We start from the raw sequence: 6,683 nt of genomic DNA on the forward strand, positions 1-6,683 counted from the left end.
TAAGTGAGATATGAGTAATCCTTTGCCAAGGAATCTCAGAAATTTGGTGAAATAATCAGCTAATACATTCAGATGTGATTTCTAGACTGTGATGGCTGTGGCTGAGGGGTATGTGTAGCCTAAAGAGTTAAAAGTTATTTTGAAGTTTAGCTTTTCATTGTTGACTCTGGTTTCTGAGAAGTGACTGCTTTCTGCTGCCTGTGCCTGGAGGGACCCTGCTGTGCTTGCTTGCTGTGAAGAAGAAATGTTGCCACAGTACAATACTTTCTCATCACTTTTTTATTTGGCCCTTTAGCCCAGATCTGTAAGCCAAAGTCTGAGCTTTGGCTTCCTAAATCAACAAATGAGCATTGCCAGCTTCCAAAAGACAAACATCTGACACCCTGATGGTCCAGTTTTTAATGCTTTCTATGATGGTGGGAGAACCTCAGCTCCCAAGGATGTCAGTGAGGACATCATTAGGAAGCCCCCAAAGAGGTTAATGATTGGAAAAAAGGAGCCTATGAAAGAAGAGTAAGCAGGTAATATGAAGGACACCTGTTTGGCTTTGTGCATGTGGAAAGCTTAAATGACTCTTGATAGCCACACAGTGCCTTGAAATGGTTTCGTTGTCACTTAAATTTTGAGTCTAGCATTTGATCTCTGGCCCACTGAACAATGGTCCAGTAATTAAAGGGTCCTGGCACCACCCTGCACATCCCAAACCATCTAGGATGTTAGTCCTGAGCAGGAGTGCTCACTCTGTATTCCTAGGAAAGGCAGGAAAGAGATGTGGCTCTCTATCTGCTAATAACAGGGAGCAAGCTGTGTAAATTGCTCCCAATATCATTGTTATCCCTCCTGGAGCCTGAAGCCAGGCAGAGGCTGCCAATGCTTAGGAAAACGCAGTCTTATATGGACTGAATCCATGGTTGGTGGTAAGGTTGTAGGTTGTACTCCCTGCTCCCCCCCTGCCCTGGATATTTGACCTCTTTTACTTGTAAAATACCATCAGGAAGAATTTTCGGCCATTTGTTGTAGAGGTAGAAGTGGGAGAGGAAACAAGTTAGCCCTGCAGTGTCATTTGGGCATAGCAACACACCACTTAGGTTGACCTAAGGAGGTGCTGGGTTTGTTTTGCCCTTCTTAGTCTAGCCTAGACATGATTTCCCCCATCCAACATTGGGTTTCAGCTGATCCTAGTATGAGCTAGACTGGGGATATGTAGGGGCTGAAAAATTAACCCAGAGCAACCAAACAACCAACCCAAGCCAAACAAAAAAAATAACTTTCTGCTGGTTGTGCAGTTCAACATCAGAAGCCAATTGCTTCTGATTTTAATTTTGGTTTTAATCCCTCCCTATGACTTTTGCCCTCTCACTACCACATAGGAAAAGCTTTTTCCTTCTTCAAGGAAAGGGAGGAGGCGGACTGCTTGAGGGGAGCAGCATCACAGATTGCCCATGGCTTGCACTGGCGTGTACTTCTGTCTAAGGGCTGGAAACTAGACCAGTGTGCAGGACTTCAGGCAGGACTTGTAGCAAGAGATTGAGCTGACCTGCTTGGAGGCAGTTGTCTGGGCAGAGAGCAGCTGTTACAGCAAAACAGTTTTACAAGTGTCTCGGCAAGTTCCAGGCTCAGAATTGCCTAGCTACTTGCTCCTTCCTTCTACTATTATAGAGCAACTTGTAGCCTCTGGGAAAGGTATGGCAGCATTGTAATAGAGATTTTCAAAGAAATAAATTGGCAACAGAACTACAACTGACATTTCCACATGGAGATGCCATGAGCTCTAATCTCCCATTAGTAAAAAGTCAGATTTGGGTTTTTTTAATAGTTCAGAAAGCTTGCTTTCATTTCCAGTTTACACTTGTTCATGATTGATTTAGGCTCTTTTTTTTTCTTTCCATCATTACCCTTAAGCTTAAATAAGTTCCTTTCTTGCCTGGTGTTTACTTCATCGATATAGAAAAATATTTTATAGAAAAATATTTTACTGCTCACAGCTATGGTTTTACAAGGTTAAACATACTCTGTTGATTGCTCTCAAATTAGTTACTAGTTACTCTGATCATGTTAACGTCCTTTTTCCTGCCTTATACTTATTTTGGTTGATCTTTCTCCAACATCAATGGGCAGGATTACATATGGTGTAACAAATGAAGTTTTACCGGTGCCTTGTAAAATGGTATTAATAACTCCCTGTCTCTATGGTAAATACTTTGCCTGATATATTTTAGAATTACAATTGTCTTTTTCATGTCTGCATCACATTGATAGCTTATAATCATATCATGATTGACTGATACACCTACCTCCTTCTCATTCATTGTCATTTACAGAAAGCCAGCCCATAGTCTGTGGCAAAAAGTCCTTGTTTCTGTTCCCTATGGACATGACCATGACATTTCTAATATTATTCTCATTTTCAAGGTCATATAGTTCCTCTGTATATTACTTCACTACTTCACCATGTTGACTATACTTCCCATCTTGTGTCCTTTGAAAATGACACTTTTATTCTTTTTCTTTTTTTCAGGCAAAAAGAATCCTATTAAGAACTCACTTGTTTAAAATTGATTGATTTTTTTTAACATCTCAGTTAAACAATACCTCGAAAGTTGAACTAACCTGAAATGTAAAACTGGGCATGTCTTTTTATGTGCTAGGTTTACTTTTAAAGAATTAATTCTACAGTTCTGCTAGCTACATCTGAAAATATTTTTTCAACTGTTTGTAACTCATCAAAAAGAATGACATGAAAATCTATGGGAAGGATGACTTTAATAGAAGCTTACTGTTAATTACAGCTTCACATTTATAATAAAGAACCTTATCTCTTTTAAGATTACTTAAAACTCAGTTATGAATGATAACTTCAGATTATCAAAAACATCAGCCTGAACTATTTCTGTTCTCTCTGATGGAAAATAATCTTTAAATCAAGTTAACATAAATAGTTATTTCTAATGAGAATTAGGGACTAGGTAATGCCATGCTAGCTAACTGAGTGTTTTAGTTTGACTAGATGAGCTCGTAAGGGGGTAACCCTGTAATGGTAATGTTTGTAGTTCATGAAGCTCAGTACTGTATTTTATCTCTTTTAGTACTTTTTGATAACATACCTTTAGCACTGTGGTAAAATATTTTCTATATTTTACATTGAAATATGTAGAGCAAAAAAGAAAGACTACTTGTGATGCATTCATTTTGACAAGTTTCTAAGAGGTAAAAGTGATTTTAGACTACTTATGTTGAGGACAAAACCTTCTGTTGAGGTTCCTGACTGCTTTCAGAAAGCACTCTAGCTTGTTGAGAGGTCAGGTTTTATTTTCTTTGTTTCCTCTTCTTAGGGTTGGTTACTTAACGCATGTGGTTTTTTCCTTCAGTGGAAGAAAAAGGTTTTACCAAAAGTCCTGTTTCAACCCATTCCTAGAACTGAGCAAGGTTTGGATGCTGACCAGATGTTTCAGCTGGATTAAGAGCATTGCAAGAGGTGATGACACTGCCCCAGCTTTCTGCATCTGGAGCTTGCTCATCTGCTCTTTCAGACCCTTCAGGAAATTGGATTGGAGTCACTATGCCAAATCCTTCTCCATCCATTGCCTAGTCCTCACCCGACTGCTTGCTGCCAGGCCTGGACTTGCTCATTTGTCTCCATGAGGTGTTGATTAGATTTTCTCCTTTCTGTAGATGAAGATGTTTTGTGGGTTGTTGGTAGAAGCTTCTCTTCTTGTGGCGAGGGGTTTGTTAATGATACATGATCTGGTGAGGAGATGTTTGATGGAGATGGGATGAGGCTCAATTTATTTGAAGAAGGAAAAAGCTTTTCCTATGTGGTAGTGAGAGGGCAAAAGTCATAGGGAGGGATTAAAACCAAACCTGTCATCACCCTTAGAAAAAGGGGGAATAGGCTGTTTAGGCTGGCAGCACTCTGTTGGGAAGAGGTGTGCACAGAATGAGGTCTTCCTTCTCTTGTCTCTTACATAATAAAAATGCTCTATTTAAGAGCCAATTCAACTACAAATCATTTTGCTTTGTGCTTGAGTAACTGTTACTAAACTCTTCAAAGTCATTACCTCTTTTACAAAGGCAGTTCTGTAATCTCAGCAATTGCCATTGTAAGAGGGAGAGACTGGAGCTAAACTTTAATACTTTTTATACTGTTTTCCTGAATGCAAAGAGTTTGCTTAACTACCAGGCTAACTATTTTTTAATCTAAGTGAGAAAGTAACATCATGACAAAATACAATAAAAATAATCCTTAGGGAGAAGATACCACAATACTTGAAGATATCAAGTATAATAGAAGTAGATATAAAAAAATGGTACAAGTAGATATCAAAAAACCCACTCAACCAATAAATGTGACAAATGTGTCTAAAAAACTTTCTTAATCTGGGGACAGCACTTTCTGCTCTAGGCCTTTTTACATAGTTAAAATGATTCTATTTGACTTTTTGCTGTTGTGACTTTAATAGTAACCTCTGCTTTCATGGAGGTAATGATACACAGTAAAGTGAACACAATAACATGCTTGTTCTCTATTTTGAGGACAAAGACATGGTGCTTCTGAAACAAGTCCATGCTGTAACTGCTTGTGCAAAACATTCCTGGGATAGCAACTTTGAGTACGCAGCAGAGTAATAACAGAAGCAGCAGCCCATGGCAGTCTTGTGGACACTGCAGCTTCCTCATCAAAGACTGCAGCCTAAGGGGTACTATTACATACTTGGCAAGGGCTATGGAGGTATTTACCAGCAGGAGAAAAATACATGAGGCCTGGTATTCCAGGATATATTGATCATTGCAGCCTCTTCTGTCTGTTCCCGTCTCTTTTTAGCCTCTGCTAAGGCTGGGTCTTGTTTTCATTATGAATCTCATTCTAGTCTTTTCTCCTTAGGTTTTTTTTTTGGTCCTGATCTTGTCGTGTCTGCCCCCACCCCCCGGTAAGTCTGCCTAAATACTCTGCTTTCCTACTTCCTTCATATCTGAAGAGGCAGTTGCTATTGCAGCTATCTGATTCTCTTGCATAAATATTTTTTCTTTCTAGACTTGAAGTTCATATTTTGCTAGGTTCACTAGGTGTACAGAAGACAAAATGAGACTATTTCATCTCATGGCTGGAATTCTGCGCATGAACCTCCTCATCACTGACTTGTCAATACAATTTCACACTTGATTAATAATTGCTTGTTCCACAAGGCATAAAGACAGAAATCCTTTTTTGCTCTCATGGAAAAGGCAGCACTGCCTATAAAACAGAGTTAGCCAGTGAGGGAGCACAAAACACTTTTGGTGTGCCCCCATGGATGAAGATTTGGATGACATTTAAGTCTCTGCTGCTGAGATTAATTGGTCAATGTTCCTGGAAGGTCATTGTTGGCACCTTAATCTTCAGTCCAGCATTCTCATATGAGATAAGGTTGAGTAACCCATATTGCAGCATGCAAACACTCCTTTAATTCCTCCTTGGATTAGCAGACTTTGCATAGAACAATGAACTTTGCAAGAAGGGCCTGAGCTCTTATATGTGTTTAATGATGTTCTAACATCTGCCAGTTGCTTAATTTCCAGAGAGGGCACCCCTTCACTTCAGGAGTGCTCTCCTCAGCTCTCTGACTTGTAATCATAATTCTGCACACTGCACTCCAAATAAAAGCACTCTGCTGTCTTGCTCTGACATCTAATGAGAATGATTGCTCTCCAACCAAAGTAGAAGCATTGCTAAGCAGCACCAAGACAGCAATTATGGAAATATAGGTAGACAGTTCCCTGCTGATGCTGTGAGAAGGTAGCTGTGGGTCCTTAAGGAACAGGGCTCAGCCCTGTGCAGGTAAGGCACAGGCTGGTCATTCTGTATTTGTTGAAAAAATATAAAGCCTCCAGGAATTTATCTAGTCCTCTGTCCAATCATTTTCTCACCTGAATTTCCCTAATTTCTCATTTCCTTAATTTCTGGCACCTGCAGGTGAGATAGTATGGACTTTGCTGTGTTAATATGAGAGACTGTCTGTTACAATAGTGGGAGAGACAGACCTGGAGGCAGTGGAAGAGGTTTTCAAAATAGCTGAGGCTCAGATAACATTTTGTGCCTGGGCTGGCCACTGCCTTAATTGAAGTATTAGATGAGATGAACTAAAAGAAATAATTTTGGAAAAAAGTAATAATGATCAGGACTGCTCTAAGGTCATACAGATTTTCAGCTGCAATGGTGTGAGTGTACCCTGGACCAAGGTTCAGCCAGTTCTGTGGCCTGTGGTCCAAAGCCCAGTTTGGTGCAGCTAAGCCATGAGATTTTTTTTTTAATCTCAACTTTTACTGAGAAAGTTGTCAAGGTATGTTGAAGCTTGTGAGCTGTGGATCCGCATGCTGATAAATGGAAAAACAGAGACTGAAGTAGAAGTGCTGAGGCAGTAGAAATTAGAAGCTTTAGGATCCCAAAGGAAAAATAACACAAGAAGATGTAAAACCCTAGGGGAGATGCAGAGCCTCAGAAGATGCAAATTCAGTGGCATGTAGTTGAGCAATACAAGGTGTGACAGCATGACCTTCCTCCCTGCCTGGTCAGAAGTGATTCGTCAGGGTGGGAAGTAATGCTTAGCCTCATAACACATCACTCCTAGCTGTTGGTTCTGCTTACTAGACACCAGAGAACTGCTTTTCACTCCAGAGTTGCATTAATTTTTACTGCAGAATCTCTT

The sequence above is a fragment of the Falco naumanni genome, chromosome 1, assembly GCF_017639655.2.
Source record: "Falco naumanni isolate bFalNau1 chromosome 1, bFalNau1.pat, whole genome shotgun sequence".
In the NCBI taxonomy this organism is placed as follows: Eukaryota; Metazoa; Chordata; class Aves; order Falconiformes; family Falconidae; genus Falco; species Falco naumanni.